We start from the raw sequence: 22,428 nt of genomic DNA, 5'->3' as shown, positions 1-22,428 counted from the left end.
TTTAAAAAATCACACAGAGAAACTTTGCCTTTGTACCCATGGAATGTCGCAGTCCTATCATGTCAGCGTGACCCTGATGACCACTTGGCAGGCTTTGCAAGGAATTAAAGCGCGTGCGCTGTGTGTAGGCTGGGGGGGGGGGGGCGGGGGCGGCGCGGGCGAGGCGGTAGAGAGAAGCGAGACCGTAGGTTACATACAGATCACACCTACTGAAGCAGCCAAATAATGAAGCCTTAGGGTGGCATTCGGCCAAATCGTTTTTTAAAAGCTTCATTTCTTCCCCTCCCCTCACTTTCTAGTGCGAGCTAGGCCGTCGCACTCCAGATCCCAAAGTGAGCTAAAGTCAACCTGGTCCCAGGCCAAAGGAAAGCAGGAATGGACTCCGGCCCAAAACAAAGTCAGTAGGGTTGCGCGAAGACTACAGAGTCGCCAACCCTCCCTCCCTACTAGAGCGAAGTCCCTCCTGCGGGGTGGGGGAGGAGGAGCCACGGCAGACTCCGCCCCACCCGCCCCCTCAGGCCAGAGCTCCAGCAGATCCAGGCCCCAATCTTCTGCCCCGCCCCAGCTCCGCCCCCTGGCCGGGGGTGGCCTAGGGAGGAGCACAGAGGAGGTGTCAGTAGCTGGAACCACACAGCTCACGGAAGCGCACCCCGCAGCTCAGTGCACTGGAGCAGCCCGCAGCTTAGTGTCCGCCTGGCCTTCTGAGCCCCACCGTGCAGCCTGTAGTGAGTACCGACTGAACAGCCTGAAATCCTGGGCGGGAGCTCCGGCCGCCCTGTCTCTGGAGGAGTCTGTCTGAGCCTCTTTCAGGACGTCCGGGACCCGTTTCCCCGAGCTCTGGATTCAGGCTTGCAGAGTGGCTGGGGGCGGGGGAGAGTCTGGGAAGGCCGAGGGAACAATCCAGGACCAGTTCTCCCTGGGGACCGACCTCTTCGCCTAGACAGTTGCCTTGCCGTGCGGGGAGCAGGGTTCGGTACTGGAAGTGGCTCTCCTGGTCTACCTTCCTCTCGGTGTGCGTGCAGCTCCAAGAATCCCAGCGATGCAGGGGCCTCACTGGCGAGCCCTCACCGAGGCTGTGCAGGCCAGCCAAACAGGGGAGCCCTAATTCCGAGAAGGGTACATGTGGGCCTCACCTGGTAGGCCTCACGGAGCTCCGGCTGGCCAGATAGGGAAATCCTCACTGACATGCTGGTAGATTGGGAAATCCACACCAAGTGGCAAGAGAAAAATGGGGCGAGGGGGAAAAGACCCCTCGGTGGAAGGTGGAAGGGAGGGCACAGAGCCCACTCTAATAGATTCAGAGACCCAGGAAGGAGCATGGGCTGCCTTTCCTAATTCAGCCCGCACATCAGAATAGCACATCTTGGCCTCCTGCTCCACACAGAACCCTACGGGTAAGGGCTGTGGGGGCTGGGGAGGGGCACAGCCTCTAGGACAGCAATTCTCAAACTTTTGGGGGGACTCAGAACTCCTTTACTTTCTTCAAATTAGTATACTACGGTGCTGTTGTTTATGTGGGCCATTTACCATGTAGAGCAGAAATTTTTTCTAAACTTAATTCATTTAAAAATAACAGTGGGCCTATTACATGTTAACATATTTTTATGAAAGCTGCCATATTTTCCAAAATTGAATGTTACTGTAAAGAATGGCATTTTATATTTTTGCAAATCTCTTAGATGTCAGGTTTCATAGTAGGCAGATAGATTATGAGATCTGATTCTGCATTCAGTCTGTTGCAATATTACATGTCACATAGCCTTGGAAAGCGTCACTGTGTACTTCTGAAAACGCAAGAGTGAAAAAAGCAAATAGCATCCTGGTATTATTTCAAAAGAATGCCCTGTACCATATCACACTGTGAGAATCACTGGTGTGGGAAATACTTTGGAGGCTTCGATCACTTTGGCCCTGCTTCTTGTTTGTTATCCTTCCTCTGAATGGAAACACATACCACCTCATGCCTTGGACAGTGTTAACCTCTGCCATTTGGAACCAACCTTACTTTGGAAACCAAGTGCTAAGGCCCCATATAAGCAATGGGGAGGCCTGCTAGCCTCCTGAAAACTCAGCAAGGCTCACAGGTGGCTTTGGTTGTTTCTGTGCCCTCACAGCTCACCTCTCTGTGCATCCAGATTGCAGCAGTGATGTGTCAGACAGGATCTGGAGATTCCAAGAAGAGCCCATGGGGAGTTCATGTCAAGTGTGTAGGGGTTTGTGTGTAAGTTACCAGGTGGTCAAGAAGTTATTTCTGAAGGAACAGGGATGCATGCATGCTTTTGCCTTCCTTTTCTCCATGTTAATTTCTGTGTATAGTTGTGTAGACTTGAATTTGTTGGACTGATTCCCCAGTCTTGGAGTTCTTGCACTTTCTACTTTAGAGGTGTGTCAGTGTGAATGGCACCCATGTCAGAAAGCAATAACCTACATCCTGGTGTGTGGTAGGTGGGGTCTCTCACTGGATTATTTTCTTGACTTCATGTTGTGTCAGCACAAGTTCAGATAGAAATTATGTACATCAAAGAAAAGATGTTCTCTAACTCTGTCCTCCCTTTTGCTCCTCCGTCCACAGAGTCTCTCGTGCTCCACACTGTAGCTTATACTTTGGACATGTTGCAAGCACAAGGGCATGTTGCATCTGTAGTTACACTGTCCACAGATGGGAGAAGCTAATGATCCAACCTCTGAGCATCTGCTCTATGCTTGGTAGAAAGATATGTATTGATCTCCCACTTACCACCTGCGTACCAAGTGCCCAGTTCTGCACTGGACTCTGGGGAAAGTAGTGAGCAACAAGAGATACGGCCCCTGTCTTTCTGGAGCTTACAGTCTGCTGTAAGCAGACTCACTTAGCAGTTCACTTAGGGAACTGCTGGATCATTGAGAGACAGTGTACTGTCAGTGTTTACATGAAACACGGTCCCATGTGAAGAACAATTCCTCTTCTAGATGTGTGCTTCAGAGCATGTGCTGAGAAAGCCAAAGTCCCAAACTGTGATGATAATAAAACCAACATTTATTACCATGAGCCTGGCAAAGAACTTCCTTTGCCTTCCTTCCTCAGTCTTTATTTTTTGGAGAAAGTCACTCCTTGTGAGGCAGGCAGACTCTACAGGGAAATGAACTCCAGTCTGGTCCCAGTCACTAGGCCTGTCTTGGGCAAAGTACTTTATCTAGGCCTCAGTCTCTTCATCTTTAAAGTGAGGGCTTGGGCCATTGGTGTCTGTCTCATTTTGGAACATTGCAGGCATCTGAAGGAGCCAGTGTTTTGCGGGATCTGGTTTGCACTAGCATTTGTATGCATTTCTTCCCAGTTTCGTGTTCAGTGGCATCACATTTTTCAGCTTTAAGTAAGCCATTATGGGTATGTTTACACTCTGGAAATCTGCAAATGCCGTAAATCAGGGCTCCCCACTCTCAGCACGTTGTTAAAGGTCTACCAGCAAACCATTGCTATTGTCAGAGCCAGGGTGATTTTTCTTTGTATTTTAATAGACAACAAACTCTTTAACCAGGACAAAAACATTGGATAGAGGGCATGTGATTCAAGTTCTCCAAATTTTGATAGGGAAAAAAACAGTCTGTTTTCACTATCTTCTAGAACATAGGTCAGCAGATGTTTTTGTAAAGGATCAGATAGTATTTTACAGTTTGTGGGCTCTACTGTCTCTGTTGCAACTATGCAGCTGTGCTGTTAGAGTGTGAAAACAGCCATAGATGAGATGTAAACGAATGGGCATAGCTGGGTTCAATAAAACTTTGTTTACAAAAACAGGTGCAAAACCACAGTTTGCAGACCCCTGTCCCAGAATGTCAGGACAGAAGCCATGCTTCAAGGAGGTAGTTTCATGGAAAAGGAAATTCTTTAGGACTTTATGTATGAATATCAGGGACTTGATACTCCAAGACAGACATAGCTGGAGTGACAACTGCAAAGGATTTGAAATCAAAGAAGAAGACACAGCAGGTTGCTTAAAGGAAGGTCAAGTATGTTCAAATTTTGAGGACACAGCCATGGATTGAGGAGGGGAATGTCTTTGTTCCCAACTGCCTCTCAGGAGCCATCTCAGTTGTGCTGGGATGGAGGGACCTGCAAGTCTAACCCAGTGTGAACTTGGGGTGTTCTTATGCAAAAATTGGTGGTGTCTCTAAGATATCTTGATTCCAGAGGCGGGGACAAAAGAAATGTTGAAAAAGGGGGAAATTCTCATTGTATGTGTATATATATGAAAAAAATATATATAATATACCATATATACACTGTGTATACCCTAATGTGTATATGGGTATTCATGTATCTATTTATGTACCTAAGTTGTGTGGGTGTGTGATTATATATTCTGTGTATTTAAAATAGCTTTATAAATGTTTGGAAGACAGACATACCAAACATTAACCATAGCCAATTCTGAGCAGTGTGTTATGGGGTGGAAGGAAGATGGGATTTTTACTTGTTACATGTTGTAACACCATATGTCTGCCTACCCCACAGCATTCCTGTATTGTTTTTACAACCTGAAGACAAAACTCAAAACTCAAGACTAAAATCCCAACAACTTTTAACAGGAAGATAGTTCTTTCTCTAGTAAGAATATTACCACCACCTCCTCTCCCACAATAAAACAAATTATGTCAGTTGTCACATTATAGTTCTGAACAGGTGTATATGATACTAGTATATATTAACTCAATATAATCTTGAGAAAGAGCTCTCTCAGATCAGAGTGCTTGGTTAAAAAGTGTTGTTTGACTTAAGCCCCAGATCAAAGTATTCTTTAATGAATTATCATGCCGCCCTTACAATGATGGCGTAAAATGCTATTTCACAAATAGCCAAAGTATACATTTTAAATTTAAAAACATATTACCCAAGAATATTTCTCTGTGATCCTGTTTACAAGGAGAGAAAGCATGTGCCCGGGTGCGGGGGGTGGGGGGTAGGGGGGCAGGTCTGTGCACATGCGAGGACCGAGGCAGAGGCTCTGCCAGACTAAGGGCTTCCCTCCGGGTGTTGGGCCACAGTTGGTTTTTAAATTTTCTTCACCTTGCCTATCAATATTGTCTAGCTAGTATTAAATAAGTATTACATTTGATATGACAAGTATTAAATTTGACATGACCAAAAAAACCCTCTACATTACTTGTACACATAGTCCATTGGGAACAGTACAATTGCCTTCATTTTTCTTAGATGGACTTACCCCGGATTGCCTAAAAGCAGACCCTGCTGCTCCTTTCCTCCCAGTGGGAAGTGAGGAACTGAAAACAAACGCTGACCAGGCTTGTCACGTTGCTTTGCGTCTACTTCCCTATGGAGCAGGCTCCATCCTCCATCTACCCACTCCATCCAGATGACCCAAAGTTTCAAAAGTTCTTGATAAAATTAACACCATCACCTGAGAAGCCATCAGCAGACCACCTGCCTAGATCATCTGGCCTCCATTCCTTTTTTAGCTAGTTTTAATGGAAAATTTCAGACATACATGGAAGTGGAGAGTAGAAACTTCCAGCTTTACAATTAGGAACATTAACGTTTGGCCAATCTTGTTTTATCTACACCTTTCCTCATACTCTCTTCTTTCTCCCTCTGCCAGGAGTTGACATCTTCATTTTCAGCTGTATAAATTTAAAAAAAAAAATCTTTGCTGTGTCTTTTTAGTGACAACCATGGACTGACTACTATAGCAAGGTCTTTACACTATTCTGCCCTAATGTTGGCCTGAGGGAACCATCGGGTGGACCTTGAGCACTTGCGACACTACCCTGCTTCTCTGTGGCTGCATTTGCTTTGTCTGTGTAAATCGGTCTTCCCTCTTTGCTTCCCCACTCCCTGTGAAGCCTTTCTCCATTCTCCTAGCTACAGCTGTCTCTCTCCTGTGGACTTTCTTATGATTCTTACTCTACATTAGTGATTTGTATGTTTATCTTTGTCTCCTGGTTAGATTCTACTATTTGTATAAAGCGAAGAAGTGTTTTCCTTATCTCCTGTATTACTTAGCAATGCCTTATGCAAAGGATGCTTAAAAAATAAATGCCAAGTTAATTTTGATTAAGTTCATGGGAGGACAACTTACATAAGAAATGCATCACATTGAAAGAAAAGTTTACAGTAACTGCTTATGACCAAGAACATTTGGTCTCACCCAAGAGGATTTTAAAGAATTGTGACAGAGACTCTTAAGTTTGAGCCAATCTAAAATGACAACTTTTTGAGGAAAATATTTTTCTTTATGGTGTTATCACTTTTTCAAATATATTGTGGATCTTTTAGGTCTTTCCTGATTTTATAATGTGTTCCCTGCCCTCCCACCCCTGCCCAGTAGGTAAGAGTGGCTCTGGATATATTTTAGAGTATCCATAGTGTTTTAAAATGTTTGGTAAAGAAACATAGTATCTGTAAATCTTCAATAAAGAAATAGGCTATATTGAGGGCCCATTTCCCCATGAAGTTGTTATCAATCTCATGAACAGTGATAGCTCACAGGTACAGAGTTTCCCAGGGCGCATTGTGTTTTCACCTGTTACCTTGTTTAGTTATCTCAGCAGCCGCCGGGAGCTGGACAGAGCAGTGCAGGCCAGGTATTATTACCTCAAATCTGCAAAGAAGTAAACTGAGGTTTAGGTAAATATGTGAATCTTGAATACAGCAGACAATAGCAGTCTGATTTTCAGTTTTGATGGGAAACCAAAGGGCTTTGAGATTAGATATCGCAAACAGGCAAAGTCAGGGAACTATCTTCCTAAGCATTATATGTCTTTGGGAGACATACCAGGTTCCTGAGGTAAGTATGTGTCCCGTAATGCCATAGAACAGCTAAACTCTCTGAACCAGTTGTTTCTCAGATTCCTCATGTTCCGCTTTAGTCTTTGTTTTAAGAGTTAATCTACCTTGTGATGAATCGGCAAGGCTAGTGCATGAGTGCTGGTGTGATTCTCATTCTCTTCTCCTGACCTAAGGACAACTCTGGGCAAGCCCATCTTTGGGTAGTGTGGTTTGCCTGGGCTGTTGCTCAGATGTTTATGGAGGACTTTATTCCTTATTCTCATCATCCTTTTATGACTGTTATTGTAAAATCACAAAGCATAGTCCACATTGTGGCGTAGTTCATGAAGAAGCTGCCTCAGTCTAAGAAAGTGGCCTCCTGTGTAATCACTGGGTTAGAATTTTGGTTGAGGACAGGTGAATCAACCATTGCTGACAGTCCCTTACATGTGAGAGCTATGCTGGGGCAGACATACCCACAGTACAATTCTGTAATAGTGGTGGGACTAAACCAGCCTCAAGATTGTTTTTAAGGATGGTATATTTTATAAAACCCTTATTTGCTCAGATAAGGAATCAGTTACATTTTTAGTGCTGGTGACATCTATTCTGTTGACACCAACCCACCCTTTGAAAGTTATCTATCATACAAATTTTGCCAAAGTTAAGGATATTTTAGGGAAAATAGAGTGTGACTAGTTAGTCCTCACATACGTACCTTTGAGTATGAAGCTTGTTTTAAAGTGAGTTCTAATTTTTAAAAATCCATTTGGTTAATTTGAGTCCTTGTGTGAGGAGTGACTATACAATGATATCACTTGTGCGGCCTGCTGAGAGGTAGCATGGTGCAGGAAAGTCAGCCCTGGCACTGGGGGCCTAGGTTTGTCTCCCAGCTTGGCCTTGTACCAGCCATGAGACCTTGGCAAGTTACTTAACCCCTCTGATCCTCATTTTGCCCACCTGCAAAATGGAACAGTGATACTTTTATCACGGAGTTGCTGAGGGACCATGACAGAGGTGAGGTGCCTGGCACCCCAAAGGTACTCAGCACATGTCATCAGGTTCAGTGCTAATGGAATGATGTGGCACTTGTGGTATCATGTCTGATAGTTGCTTCTGTTCTTCTGAACTTCTGTCCCAGCCCAGAACTCCTGAGCTCCAGGCCTAGGTATGCAGCTGCCTGCTGGATATCATCATCCTAAATTCACCAGATCGCACAAACTGCCTGGTTCCCATCTTGGTCATCAGCTCTGCCAACTTGCCCAGATGAGGAACACGAGGGTTCTCCTTGGCCTCTCTTTCTTCAATGCTCACCCTCACTTCATTCTGCTTTCCTAACTCTTTCTGGGATCTACATAGTCACTGCTCTCTTTTCTGACTTGATTAGAATACCACTATAACCTGCCTCCCTGACACCAGCCCAGCATCTTTCCTGTGAGTCTTTCCCTATCACTACCAAAGTGATCTCTTAAAATCAAATCAGATCTTTCAGATTCCAGCTTAGAATCTTTAATGATGCATCCTATCTTGAGGAGAAACCTGAACCTTTCTGTGAAGTCCCTTATGATGTGGGTCCTGTCCCCATCTTTTCCTTTCCTCTTAGCTCTGTCCAGTATGCAGCTCCCACAGGGGCACACTTCCATGCCTTTATATGTGCTGTTTTTCTGCCCAGAAAATTCTTTCCCTAGCTCTCTTACCCTGTGTCATTCTGGAAGGCTTGCACATGGTGTTGCTGGCACCCAGAGGCCCTCATGACCACCTCCCATTCTGGATTAAGGTCTCTCCCTAGAGGATTCTTTGTGACCCTGGCTCTCCCACTGCTGTAGCATGGACCACAAAGCACTGTCTTTACCTCCTGACCAGTCTGTGGGACTGAAGTGCAAGGGGGATTTTTATCATTTTATTCTGGTAGTCCATAAATGTCAACAGCATAAATGAATCCACATCAGTCCCTTCTCTAGACCAATCTAGCTACCAGATGTGTCATGGTCTCATGCCACTCTTACTTGTCACATCTTTGACCCATTGCATATGGATGTCATGCTACTGTGGTGTGTACCACTGAGATGGACTACAGCATAGTTGCTTAAGAGCCAGACTTGAGAGTCTGGTGGACCTGGGTTTGAGTTCCATTCCTCCATGTCAGCAAGCCTGCATTCTGGCTTCACATTTCAGCTCCTAAGCACATAGTTGCACTGTTGCTGGACCAGAATGTGCTGCTCAGAACAGGAGCATCGGCTCCTTCTAGCAGTCACCTTTCTTCTGGAAATTCAATAAATATGTGGATGTATACCTCAAGCTCCTGGCAACTTGCCTAGCATGAGTCATCATTCTTAAGCCCAGGCAGTTCTGATGTGGGTGGCAGTAGATGACCTCAGAAACTTGGTGAATTCATGTAGATAAATGCTGTCCTGGGCAACCGCTGGAGGCCTGACATCCAACTGTTAGTGGTGACTCTTTCTTTTCTAAAATTTGAGTTAGAAAAATTCATGAGCAAGAATCTATTAAATGAGTTCAGGAACTTCAAAAATTCATGCAGCTCTCTTAAAGAATGGACCTCCACTAAGCTGCTCTGCAGTGCTATAACAAACCACAGCTGCCTGCTCTCCTCTCTTTCCCTGCTCTCAAGACTTGGACACAAAAGGACTTGGTGGGGGTCTCTGCAAGTGTTATTTTTGAAACCCCTCTGGCGATGGGGGGTTGCTGCAGGGTAGAGGACCCACATTCTAAGAAGGGGCTGAGGACTGACCTTAATGAGGAAAGGAGGAGGTCGGGAGCGGAGGTCAGGAGCAGAGCTCCGGCTGGGTCAGGACTCCTGGTTCTGAGAGGGCCCTGGCCAGCTTCTTCCTTTACTTCCTGGCCAAATGTTTCCTGACCCTATGATGACTTTCTTTCTCAGTGCATCTCTGTAATTATAAATTCTCAAGTTCACCAAGACATTTAGTGAAACTCTGGTTATAGCAGCCCATTATTTCTGTTCTTTTGAGTTTGTGCTCATGCAATTAATATAAAAGCTTAAAGGATGTGCTGGGTTAGCCTTTGTCTTTTGGCAATTGCATATGATATTGTGCCATGTTGGCCAGCAAGCCTAGCACTAGGGAGCCTCAAGAGAGACAGGGGCTTTACTTTCTGGGCAGGGGCTGCTGAATCAGGGCCCCAGACCCCCCAAATCAGACTTGCCCTTGGCAGTGGCTACGTACATCTGCTAAGTGAGTCATAATCATTTTTATGATACATCCTGGAAATTTCCAGTGTTACTTAATAATGAAGTTCAGGGAAACAGAAAGGTTATATTTAAGGAAGTAGCCACTTTTTAAATGCAATCTAATACTTTCATGTTAGAAGTTAATTTCTTATCCAACTTTAACAAATTCTGGTGCTGGGAATCTGCAGTTTAAACCAAGTGTAAAGCTAGGAGAGTCCTTTGTAGTTTGCTTTTAATCAAAATCTCTAGGGTGGCCTACTCTGCTCATCTCGAGTCCTTTTTTTCTGCACTCATTCACTCTGGCCCTCTTGCCTTTTCAGACCCACCTCAGTGCCTTTGCACCTGATCTTACCCCTCCTCCAGATTGCACATAACTTACTTCCTTGCTTCCTTCAAGCCTCTACTCAGTGGCTACTTATTGGTGAGGCCAGCTTTGATCTTCTGACATCCTTCAAGGCACTGACACTCCCTAATGCTCTCATCCTGCTTTACCCTCACAGCTGGCCACTCAGTCTCTGACATTCTGTTTGTATTTCATTTTTGTTTCTTCTGTCTCCTTCCACTAAAATGGAAGCACCATGAGGGCAGGGGCTTTGTTAGTTGTGTACCCAGGTGTATCCCCAATGCCTCAAACAGTTCCTGGCACAGGTCAAATGGTTAATATAAATATGTATTGAGTGAATGAATGAATCAGAATTTTTTTCACTCAGAAGGGACTTTTTAGATCATCAACTAACCATATGTTACAGATTGGGAAACCAAGGCACAGAAAGGTTGTATGCCTTATTTCAACATGTAACTGAATCACTTAAAAACTGTTACAACTCTTTAAAAAATTGAGGAATATATGAGAAGCATTCTGGTCAGTTGTCTAGGATAAGATAGAAGGATAAGTGAAAACATATTAGCCTAAAAATTTAGCAAAAAGACACAAGTTGTTGTGTGAAGGTAAAGCTTTCTCACATAGGAGGCAGTTTTGTTCATTTTTTATAGGGTAAAGTGCACTTTGCATGTATACAGAAAAGAAAAATATATTGATGGATTTGGTTACAGTGTTATGAAGCCATTTCTTTCTCCAAGTCCCTCCTTATGCACTACTTTTTGTGTTTTTTAATTCTCCACCCAACGAACAAGAGCTCTTATCACTTCTCTTGCAAAATTCTTTGCATGACAAGTATCACATTTAAGAGATTTTTTTAAAGTTACTTTTCATGATTCCAAGAGGATCAAACAGGTAATGTGGTCTCTGGGAAAATTCAGAGATATTTAGGTTACCCCAGTTTCCCACATGCATCTGCATCAAATATAGCGAAGAGCTGACTGCTAGCTCGGGGCTCTGTGAAAAAACCAAGCCAACAATCTGTGGTGGTTTGATGGTCTGAACGGTTCTGACTGCATCTTGTTTATGCTCATATCAACATCCTTGGAATCTCACTTTGGTCAAAAGTTGTTTATAAGTAGAATGATGTTCACACACATGACAGTCAGTTTAGGAGTCATTTTAGGACCAATTAATTTCTCTTTAAACAAACAAAAAAAAATGAAGCATAGCTAATTTTTATAGTGAACTGAATTGAACTCTAGAGATTATATTTAACCTTGGAGTTAGAAGCCATGAACATTCAGGATGGATATATTTAGGAAAGTGAGAAGAGGAAGAGAGGTGGGTAAACAACATGAAATAACAAAAGAAGCAACTTTTGGTTATTTGCATACATTTTAAAAATTCACTCTTTTTTGTCTTTAGATAGCCTAAATAAGCAATTCAGAGGATTTGTTTTTGTACTTTAAACTCTAGAGTCCCAATTCTCAGCTAATTACCAGAAAGTTCTTTCAGACTATGAAAGCTGTCCTGGAAACTGAGACTCACATTCCCTACCCAACCCTACCCACCTCCCCCTTCCCAAATAACTCTATCCTCCCACCCCATTACTGACTGGCATTCTGCTGTCCAGGGTTATTCCTCTCCTCCTCTCCTTCCTACAGGTGACAGAAGTCCTGTGGTTAGTGTAGGGCCCACTCATATTTATGCCTCTTTCTGTGTCATAAGACAAGCTAAGAGGATTCAACTCTTAGCAACAAAAGCAGCTAAATCTTGGATTTATATACTGCAAAGGCAGGAAAGAGACTGAAGAAGTGAGTCTTATTTTATCTGATCACTGGCTTGTAGCTAAAGTCAGTCAGTTGTTCCAAACATCTCTACAGAGCTGGCTGTGCTGAATAAGCGTCATTGTGTGACATTCACTGTCATCTGGGTATAGGGTCTGAGATAGTCTAGCAAGAGTGATGGTTCAGCAGTGTACTGTCCATACGCTGTCCTCAGACTCCCTCCTAAAACCCTTTTGTAAGATTGCTGCCTGGGCTTGGATGTTCAGTCTGGCTTACAGATAGAAAAGCTCACTGACCCAAATGGGGATTTTGCCCATGACTTAAGCTAATTGTCCACTTACCTTGCTATACCGAACGAGGTTCACAGTATACCCGAGCACTGGGGGAAATTGTACATTAGATTTTGGAGCTTTCTTCATGTAAAGGGGAATCTTGTAGACTACAAGTCTAAAGAACAGCTAGAGGCCAAGGGCGGTCTTTGTTTCTCCAGAATTGGAGTCTCATCCACATTCTTAGCTCAGTCAACTCTGGTTGGAGATGAGAACATTTGGTCACCAGAGGCCGGCTTAGTGTCACTCAGTTTGGCCCATCTGGCAGACACACAGTGTACGAAAGAAGAAATTCAGATGTCTAACTAACAGATGGAAAAGTATTGATTTTCACTAGCAATTAAAGAAATACCCAAGATTAGTTTAGTAATCTCTCAATTTTGCAAAGAGTAAAAATGAAGTTATGTTGCCTGGTTTAGGCAACCCCATTCACTGCCTGAGACAAAGGTTATAAAACTGGTGTAGCCTTCCCCAGGCAACATGGAGCTATGGAACAAATGGGGGCAGGCAAATTCTTTCACCCTGCTGTCTTACTTCTAGGAATGAAAAGCTAGGAATGTATTTTAAGGAAGTGGATTGAGAGTCTATTCAAAGAAGTGTGTACAAAGGTTGCAGCATTGTTTGAATGTAAATATTTGGAAACAGCCTAAGTACAGATGGTCTCCAACTTATGGTGTGAAAGTGGTCCATATTCAGTAGAAAACATACTCGAATTCAAATTTTGGCTTTTTCCTGGGCTAGCAGTATGTGGTGTGGTGCTCTCCCGTGACGCTGGGTGGCAGCAGCAAGATGATTTTGCCCAACTGCAGACTAATGTGAGTGTTCTGGGCACGTTTTAAGGTAGGCGTGGCTAACCTATGATGTTCTCTAGGTTAGGTGCATTAAACGCATTTTTGACTTACGCTATTTTCAATTTACAATGGCTTTATTAGTATGTAAGCCCCTTGTAAGTTGAGAAGCATGGGTATTTTAATAAGGATTTAAATAAATTGTGTATCTGAATGACAGATTTTTATGGTAGAATTAAAAATGCTATAAAATCATATGATTGCCCTATAAAGATGTTTGTGGTCTATTGCTGAGTGAGAAAAGCAATTTACAGAACAATGTGAGGTCTAATCCATTTTGTTAAGAAATCCAAATACATTTTAAAATCATGTTAAATGAAACTCCAACCATAATACAGATTGACTTTTTTTTGTTCATCTGCATTTTCTAACATTTCTATAATAAGCATCCATTTCTTAGTGTAATCTTTGTAAATGTATACCACCCACGAAGATCTGATTCAAAAATAAACTTGGTATCACCCTGCTAGGATTCCAGGGGGAGCAGAGGAGCCTGGGGTTGGGGTGAGAAGGAAGAAGTTGAGCTTAGATTAATATGTTTGACTTTATGAGTATGGAGTTGAACATCTAAGGTTAAATATGAACCATTTCACTACACTGGTGGATAATGGAGGACATATTTTGGGGAGCAAGGTAAGTTTTGCAAAAAAGTAATAGTTACAAATTTACTTTTAAGTGTATCCTCATCAGACATTATTAAAGAAAGAGCTGCATATTGTAGTTTCAGAAACTTCGTGAACTCTTTTATCTTCTTTTTTTTAATCCTCACCTAGGATATGCTTATCAATTTTAGAGAGAGGGAAAAGAAGAGAGAGAAACATGGATATGAGAGAGAAGCATCAATCGGTTGCCTCTTGTATGCACCTGGGGTGGAGACTGAACCTGCAACCTAGGCACGTACCCTGACCAGGAATCAAGCCTGTGACCTTTTGGTTTACAGTATGAAGCTTCAAACAACTGAGTCACACCAGCCACATCTGTTTTGTCTTCTTTTCAAAAGATATTGCCAAAGCTCTCAAGTTTTCATTTCATAGTCACTATGCCCTCCTATATGAAATATCCTCTAAGGATGTTATGTAAAAATTTTAAATGGCTTCTTCTGCTTTAAAAAAAATAGTCAGTGAACCCATGCCTATGGAAAATAGAATTTGGATTACATTCAGAAGTATATAACATAGAAAGTTAAGGCCCTGCCCCCTTTATGCAATGCCTTCTACTTAGGGATCATCAATGTTAACTTATATCTTTCTTTTTTATATTCATTTTCATGTATGATGGTATATGTGTGTAAATGAATATATGCTAATAGTCTTGAAGGTTTTTAAACTGAAAATTGATTCTAGTATATATATTTTCTGTAACTTTTTTTCACTTACTATCACTTAATATGAGTCTTGGCTCACATTTTTTACGCTGAATCTGAGTAAGGAGTTCTGTTTGATATTTATTCTGATAACATTGATTTGCCCTTACTCTTCTGTCTCTCTTGGAGTAAACTGGTGACCCACGGCATATTGTCAAAACTTAAGTATAAGTGGTTTTCCCAACGCTCAGCTTTCAGTCAGTTCTCTGGAATTCTGAACCACCTGGAAGGTTCAGTAAATGATTATAGAACTAACTCACAGAAGTGCCAGAGACTGTGATATGCTTAAGTAGTGCTTTTTTCCAACTTTACTTATAAAGGATTTTAAGTCTTTTATTTTTCCCTGTAGGAAATTTGCATTTCACTGAAGACAATATCAGCTATATTTTCTTTTATATTCCCGTGACCTCAGGTAGTCACTTTTTTTTAGGGCCTCTCCTCATCAGTGGACTCTTTACAGAAGGTTCAACATTCTCAATTTCCCTCTCATCGCTCCTTTATCATGTAAAGGGAAGGGGAGAGGTGGAAGAGGGTAGGGGGATGTAAGGTGACGGACAGAGACTTGACTTGGGGTAGTGAACAGACAGTACAGTGTGCAGATGATGTGTTGTAGAATTGTGCACCTGAAACCCATATAATTTAGTTAACCAGTGTCACCCCAATAAATTCAATAAAAAGGGAAAAAATAGGGTCACCGTGTCCCTAGGGTGTGGTGACAGTTTCATGCCTGGCCACATGTGCCCAGGTGAAGGTACCTGCAGATGTACTAGCTTGAGGCCAAAAGGTCAGTTGGCAACAAGAGTGTATGTAGTTGGGGAGGAACTTGAGCTCTGGACTCTCTTCATGTCTTTGCTCGAAGCATGGTTTATTTGTTACACATCTCAGATCTGCCTGCCTGTGCCTAATATTTAGTACTTTTCATGATTTAACTTGAAAATCTGGTGTTACCCTCACCTACTCTTCCATGCCCCAAAGGCACCTGGGAGGATCATGATATTTTACATGATCTGGTTTCAGGAAGGCTTAGCTTTGAAAGATACTCTGTACCAGTAATTGTCCTGGATTTCAGAAGGTGAACTAGGTATGGTGAAGGGCTTAGATACAGTGCAGGTGTCTCCTGTTAGATTCTTTTTGTATGAGAACCATTGGCATTTCAGATGAGATTGATGGCTAAGCAGTTCAAGCATTCTGAAGGCAAGTGTTCAGGACAGACAGGTTCTGAATGAACACCAACCTCAATGCTTGAAAGATGTCATTTCCCCACTTTGCCCTTTTAAAAATATCTTTTTCTCTTCCTTTTTCCTTTTCTCTCTTTTTCCTGTACCTTCAGGCAGCACCATCTCATTCTATGACACAGAAAAGACAGCAACATATTTTCATGAGCCCTAACTCTTTCCCCTTCCAAGAGAGAAAAAAGATAGGCTAACTGTCCATTCTCTCCCCAAATGTTCACACTCTCTCTTTTGTTAGCATTGAATGGGGAGTAAGTAAAACAGAAAAATGTAGGACACAGCAGAGCAGAGGAGGATGGGAGATAAGAAAAGGAAGGAATTGAAACCAAATCTGTGCTTTTTGTGAGTGTGGGAGGTAGGCCGGGCTCCCTGGCCAGTTGGTAAGCTTCCCAAACAAAATACCAATCTTGGGACAATTTTGGAGCCAGCAGGAGCCAAGGTACTACTCAAGGTTTAGTGACTGGTTAGGATTCTGGACAGGGTGAGGCAGACTGAGGAAGCATTTGTAATGCCTAGATTCTACTTTGGACCTGGACCGTTCCTAAGCCAAAGGTCTTTCCCTTCATTGCCTCCTGGGAATGCTGTTGTTTTTCACTTTTCTCATGGGATTACTAATACTAGGAACTCCTATAAGGGGATTTGAGACCAGGGTCAAGGTAAGAGTGGAACCTTGGAGTGGCTTTGATTTCCAGAGCCCTCCAAGCTCACAAGGAGGGGTTGTTTCCCAAACTCAAAGCAAATCCATTTTGGGGTTGGGGGGTTTGCCATCACAGCTGCTGCTCTTCCCACTGACCTGTCTGTGGCTCTGTAAACCACCCTTTACGGAGCCACATGTAACAATGTCACAGTGGCTGGCTCAGACCAGGGTACTGGTGAACCCCTGAAAAGAAATAAAAGTGACTCCAGTTTCAAAATTGAGTGGCAAGATTTCTCTGGCCCATGAGCCACTCATGGCTTATTTCAGTTCTTGAGGTTGGTTGGTGATCATTAGCCAGCATCACCTTCACAACAGAAGTTGTTGGCACCCAGAGAGGCAGTGTGGGGAAGGTGGAAAGAGCCACAGTTCAAAACTTAGCTCTGCAGGTTTTTTCATTCCTCTGAACTACAGTTTCCTCAGCTGTAAAGTGGGAATATGCTTTAATTTACAGAGATGTTGCAGAGTTAAAAAGTTTGTCTAAAGTACTTGGTGTGTGCTGGTACTTAGTTGTAACTGGGTCCTCTCTTCCCTAACTTCCTCAAGTAGAATTTGCTTCATTAATGTAGAGAAACCAGACAATTATGTAGTTTCTAGGGAAAGGCTGGGCAGACAGTAGAGCACTAGACTCAGGCCATTTTCTTCAAGAGCCACATTGGTCACTAGATGCATCCTGAAATACCAGCTGGCTTAGCAGGGCCATGGAAACAGCAGGGACTATATAAGGCTTCCAAAATTATGCCCAGGGTATTTGTAAGCCACAGCGAAGTAAGTTGATGCCTTTTGTGTTCATTGCATCATAGCACATATGGTTTCAATTTAGCAACTGGTTTTGTTGTTGGTGGTGAGAACATACCAGGTGTTAGACCGGTGGAGTCAGACTGGACCTCGAGTCAGCAACCTTATTACTTGAGTCCTGGCTAAGAATGAATTCATAGCCAAGCCTCACACTATAAGAGAAAGTTTATTTAGAAAGCCACGGAGGTAGAAGAAGAGAGCTGTAGAAGGAATGGGTACAGGAAACAAGTTGCAGAGGCAAAAGAAGGCCCCTTGGAGCTTAGGAGAGAGAGGGGTAAAGGTAGCACCCGGGGGGAAGATAATACAGAGGGGGAAGGTGCAGTGTGGAGTACTCTCCAAAAGGAAAGCACAGGGTCTTCCGTCCTAAGGTCTTTTAAGGGTAGAGATTTTAGGGGAGGCCCCAGGGGAGGATCTCAATAGAATATTCATCAGCTTTCCATGTGTGTCCTTTCAGTGTCATGGTCTCCACTGATTAGTTGGCTCCAGGGCAGGTGGTCATTAGTCAATGCAGCTGGTCCTGAGGTTAGCCATGGTGTTGCTTGTCTGGTTTTGCAAGAGTGTGGTTCGTGGGGTCTTTTCTGGGTCTAGAGCTGAAACACAACTGAGACCCTATATTTATATGATGCAGGTGAGAAACTCATTGCCCAGGGGGCTTCATGCTTAAGGGCTATTCTCTGGCCCCCTTGTCCATTCATCCTTTAAGGGGGTTTAACCTGTTCACTAGGAACATGCCAGGGGAGGAAGGGTCAGAGAAGAGTTTGAAATGCATGACCAGCAATTTAAAAGGTCAATGGGTCCAACCTTGTGACCAGCAATATACTAGGGGAGGAAAGGTTACCATGTGCATGAGATCCTTGTTTTCCCAGTTTTTCCCATTGCTAGGACCTGGGACTTTTACCCTGGTAACTTTCTCAGCCTGGCCCATCGTCCTCACTCTGCTCCTGTCTGTCTACCTGCCTGCCAAAGTTTAACCATAGAATTTTACCAAACTCAGGGTTGCTGGCCACTGCAGCACTTGATATAGTGATAAGGGTGATTCAGTGACTAAGGATTTTTTTTATTTTAAAAATTAGTTTTATTTGTTTCCTTTTACTTTCTTAATATGGCCACTGAAAAGTTTAAATTACATGTGACTCACAATTGTGATTGCATTATATTTTTTAAAGATTTTATTTATGTATATTGATTATGCTATTACAGTTGTCCCATTTTTTTCTCCCTTTTATCCCTCTCCGCCCTGCACCCCACCCTCCTACCAGCATTCCCCCCAACCTTAGTTCATGCCCATGGGCCATACATATAAGTTCTTTGGCTTCTGCATTTCCTATAATATTCTTAACCTCCCCCTGTCTATTTTGCACCTACAAATTATGCTTCTTATGTCCTGTACCTTTTCCCCCATTCTTCCCTCGCCCCCTGACCCCTGATAACCCTCCATGTGATCTCCATTACTGTGATTCTGTTCCTGTTCTAGTTGTTTGCTTAGTTTGTTTTTTGTTTTTGTTTTTTTTTTTAGGTTCAGTTTCTGCATCATGATTACCAGTGTTTTGAACTCTGCGTCTGATAAGTTGTCTATCTCCTTGTCACTTAGTTCTCTTTCTGGAGTTCTGCTGTGTTCTTTCATTTTGGCCATATTTCTTTGTCTCAGTGTGCCTGTTACATTGTAAGGGATGTAGCCGTAGGTATTTGTCAGGGCAGGGCAATGTTGGGGAGGGGTCAGAGAGGGAACAATGCTGCTGGCTTGGTTCTGGCCCCACTTTCAGTCATTTCCCCACTACCCACAAGCAAATTGGGCCCTCCTGGTGCTGATTCTGGGTGGATGAGTTTATCTATGTTCTAGGACACTGTGGGTCTTTCCAACAAACTCTTCTATGAGGCTGGGAGTTTCTCCTGCTGCCGCAACTTCTACAGATTTTTATAGCCAGAGGTTTTGAGGCTTTAGTTTCCTGTAGTGGAACCCTGTGCTGTGTTTTCGGTCTGGCTCCCCAGTTGTTCCTCCTGGCTTATCCACACATGAATGTGTGACCACCTGTCCCACCCAGCTCCACCTCGCCTGGACTGGTCTGTCAATTTGCTGTGCATCCTCTCTGTCCTGGCTTCCTGTCTCTGCCCCTCCTACCAGTCTGGATGAATGTTTCTTCTCCTTAGTTGTCAGACTTCCTTACAGTTTAATTTTCTGGAAGTTCTGGTTGTTTTTGGTTTTTAAATTGGTTGTTTTCCTTTTTTTGGTTGTGCAAAGAAGGAAAGCATATCTACCTGTGCCTCCATCTTGTCCAGAAGTTCTTTAAGGCTTTTTAAAGATATGAGTGATCCTCCCTGCCTTATTCTGTGAAGGTTTCCCTCCATGTTACCTGGCTCTGGAGATTCTGACATGACCTACAGCCTCTGAAGACACTCTTGTTGATCCATTTTCCAGGCAGGCAAAACAACAGTTCTACAATTTCAGTTGCTGCTGTTTGGGGTGGAAAAGTTATATCTGGGGCAGTAGCATCAATGACAAATCAAGTGAATAGTAGTGTTGCTGCCTTTTTAAATTGACATCTTTAGAATTCCAGTCAATGGGATGATTAAGTCTCATTGTGTGAGCCCAGATTTGCAACCATCTCCTTCTGTAGACAAGCCAGCCTGTTTCTTACTAAAGAGTGTATTTCTATGGGGGTTTTCCTCCTGATTGGCTCCTCATTTAGTGGGGATGAATAACAGATCTCTGGCATTTGTGGTTCACTTCATTATAAACACATTCTGTCCTGAAACACTAAAGCCTTTTCTTCATACCTGGTTCAGTGGTATTTCTTCTTCCCACTGTGATTCCCTATTTATGCAGCAGCCTTTTATCTAAATTTTGCCTCTTCAGCTTTTAATCCATCCATTACTTCTTTTCCACTTCAACAGATGCCACCCAGTTGCCCACCCAGGTTCTGGCTCATCTCCACCCTTTTCACAGATTCCTACCTGAGTTTTCTTTGTCTGGTTTTCTTTGTCTGGCTACCATTCCTCCGGGCCAATACATCTCCTCAGTTAGGATGGGACACAGGTCACAGATGATGGACCACCAGTCAGATCCAGTCAGAGAGAACCTACAAGCATGTTTGGTTTGAACATCATGTTGCATACCCACACAGTAGTTTACAGATCTTTACTGAACCAACATTCATAAATCAAGAGAGTGCATATAAAAATCCAGATGACCAACCTTGCTTGAAAACATGGATTTTTAACATTGAGCCAGCCTTTCTACATGCAGACCTTGGCTGGAGCTGCTGCCCCATTAGACAGGCACACACCATCCCAGCTGCCTGGGCCCTCTGCTGCCTGCTCACTGTGTAGCTGCCCTGCCTAATCCATGGAGGCATTTTGGTTCTGACCCCCGCTCTCTTTTACACATGGCCTGTGTTATTCATACACCATTCATGGGACATCCCTGCCTCCTGAATGAAATTTCAATTCCTCACCTAGCACTCCACAGTGTCCGGCAGTGATTCTCAAACTGAAAATGTATTAAAAACACTTGGGAGATTAAAGACTGACTTCTGCCACCCCCAGTCAATTCTGATTTGGTACTTCATGGGGGACACTCAGAAATATGTATTTTTAACAAGAAAGACCCCTAGGTAATTGTGATCCAGGTTACAGAGCACATATATTTTAAGCACAATTCCAGTATGTTTCAGTGTCTCTTGCAAGCCTTCCTTTAGTTCCAGTTCCAGAATTCCTAAAAAGGAGTTGATTGGCCTGACTTGAATCAGATAACTTTCCTGTCCCCCACAGATGGCAGCTCCCACAAAATCCACATGGAACTGGGAGACAGAAGCAATTCCCAGTGGTGCACAGCACATAGCTCACCCACCCAGCTCTTCCCTCAGGTTCTCTTGTCCAGGTGTCTGGCCTGCCCTCCCGCCCTGGTAACCCCAGGAAGGCAGGGGCTGCTTCCCAGTCAGCTGCCTCTCCTCAGAACTAACTTGGTACTGGACTTTAGACACAGTAGATGTACAAATACCTATTTCTTTTAAACTTTTAATGTTTTCAAAAAGTTATATGTCTATAGTTTAAAAAAATGTGAACATGCCAAAAGGATAGTACAATGAAAACTGAGTCTTCTGCCCAGTCCAGATATGTCTTAATGAAGACAAGGCCTGTTTGTCACTTTTTCTCTCTACAAACAGTTGCTTCCTATACATTTTTTTTGTCATTTTACAGTAATATGTTAATCATTCCATATCAGTCATCCTGAAATTTTGTTGGATATTTAAATATTTACTCATGAAAACCTTGGATGAAGTAGGAAAATGTTACTACTCTTATCTTAAAATTTAGACTGTTGGGGAATGGACTGATTAAAGGATTTTTGCCCCAAGGGTAGGACTGGAAAGCAGGTCTTGTGATGCCCACCCCAGTGCATTCTGCTCTAAGTTGTATATTATTTGAAATCACTGTTTATCTGTGTGGAGGCCAGGAACAGTGTCTTCCCTTGTTCACCACTTACAATTTATAAAAAGATACAGGTATGAGAAACTCCACCCAGAGCTGGGGTTAGGGTTCCCTGCAAACATGCCTGGGGACTTTGGACCTTAATTCTACCACATTGTCACTTTAAAGATTCCCTGACCTGAACACTCTGTTGCTATCAGATGCAAAAGTGCCTCAGGAAGACTCCTGATCAACACATTTATTTAACAGTCTGCAGAGATTTACAAGAGAAAGCAGCTGCTTTTAAATCCCCACTTCCAAACTTCAAGTTTTGTACAATTGCATAATTTCACCTGCTTACCTCCTGTCAAGCAAGACAGGAGTCCAGCTCAAAGGTCTGTTCAAATACCCAAGATTTAAAATGAGACACATTCTCCATTTCCCTTCTTATCAGTAAAAAAATGTAGGAAAATTGCAGAAAGAAGAAAGACAAAAGAGGTTTGGGGTTTTATGCTGTCTTGAGAGGTGAATGCCGGCTTTCAGAGTACCTTCACAGAAACCCATTTTATTTGCTATGAATATCATTCCTGTACCATTTATGCCGCATATTCCCCCCGAAAAGATGAGTGATTTCTTAAAGTGAATGTGTACCATAACTTTTATAGAGGGAAAACACTCAT

The 22,428-nt window shown here is 43.1% G+C and overlaps 1 protein-coding gene across 2 annotated transcripts in view; it reads left to right on the top strand.

Annotated features, from left to right (window-relative positions):
- Window positions 1-581: 581 nt before the first annotated feature.
- The window catches only part of ACO1 (aconitase 1), a 60,885-nt gene continuing 39,038 nt past the window's right edge, over window positions 582-22,428 (top strand). Inside the window, exon 1 of one of the 2 annotated variants that reach the window (XM_028531471.2) lies at window positions 582-725. The gene's annotated coding sequence lies outside the window, so the exon portion shown is untranslated. Of the gene's footprint in view, window positions 733-22,428 lie in introns of both variants that reach the window. The other variant, XM_036021514.1, reaches the window with a different exon arrangement.

The sequence above is a fragment of the Phyllostomus discolor genome, chromosome 3 (genome assembly GCF_004126475.2).
Source record: "Phyllostomus discolor isolate MPI-MPIP mPhyDis1 chromosome 3, mPhyDis1.pri.v3, whole genome shotgun sequence".
In the NCBI taxonomy this organism is placed as follows: domain Eukaryota; kingdom Metazoa; phylum Chordata; class Mammalia; order Chiroptera; family Phyllostomidae; genus Phyllostomus; species Phyllostomus discolor.
Note: the sequence above shows the minus strand (reverse complement) of the source record. Positions and strands in the feature narration are given on the sequence as shown.